This window comes from Hylaeus anthracinus, unplaced genomic scaffold (assembly GCF_026225885.1).
Source record: "Hylaeus anthracinus isolate JK02 unplaced genomic scaffold, UHH_iyHylAnth1.0_haploid 3, whole genome shotgun sequence".
In the NCBI taxonomy this organism is placed as follows: domain Eukaryota; kingdom Metazoa; phylum Arthropoda; class Insecta; order Hymenoptera; family Colletidae; genus Hylaeus; species Hylaeus anthracinus.
The window spans coordinates 10,334,991-10,335,697 of NW_026535284.1; the positions used below are offsets into that span (position 1 = coordinate 10,334,991).

The 707-nt window shown below is 45.0% G+C and overlaps 1 protein-coding gene and 1 long non-coding RNA gene across 3 annotated transcripts in view; both read left to right on the forward strand.

Moving 5' to 3' along the window:
- Positions 1–69, forward strand: part of LOC128893458 (uncharacterized) — an 816-nt gene extending 747 nt beyond the window's left edge. Inside the window, exon 3 of the long non-coding RNA XR_008461337.1 lies at positions 13–69. This is a non-coding gene — a long non-coding RNA (uncharacterized LOC128893458). The remainder of the gene's footprint in view (positions 1–12) is intronic.
- Positions 1–707, forward strand: part of LOC128893437 (pikachurin-like) — a 160,233-nt gene that overhangs the window by 92,649 nt on the left and 66,877 nt on the right. The window lies entirely within an intron of this gene.

Below are 707 nucleotides of genomic sequence, written 5' to 3' on the forward strand. Positions count from 1 at the left end.
GAGGAATTTAAGGTACGTATCAAATTCTGGCTAAATTTTACTCCTGGCATCAGGAGAACATGATATACGAGGAGGTGGCACGAGGAGTTTAAGGTACGTATTCTAATGCCCCTGTTCTATGACAACCTACACTAGCTTGTTTGTCGTTTCGGTTGCCATCTCGTAGGTGCATGAGTGCCCCTGTTATGCGGCAACCTAGATAGCAGTCCTGTTAATTCGGTTGCTATCTAGTAGGCGCGCAAGTGCCCCTTCATGTGGCAACCTACATTTGTCGGTTTGTCGAACCGGTTGTCTGCTCGTAGGCGCAAAACGTGCTACCTCTTCGCACATCATGTTCTCCTGATACCAGGAGTAAAAACTGGACCAGAATTTGATAAGTACCTTAAACTCCTCGTGCCACCTCTTCACATATCATGTTCACCTGATACCAGGAGCAAAATATGGCCAGAATTTGATACGTACCTTGAAGTCCTCGTGCCACCTCTTCACATATCATGTTCTCCTGATACCAGGAGTAAGATATGGCCAGAATTTGAAACGCAACATTGTGGAAGTTTTCGGGAGAATCGATTTGCAACATTGTTGGCTTTGCAACATTGTGGAAGTTTCGGGAGGATCGATTTGCAACATTGTTGGCTCTGCAACATTGTGGAAGTTTCGGGAGAATCGATTTGCAACATTGTTGGCTTTGCAACATTGTAGAAGTT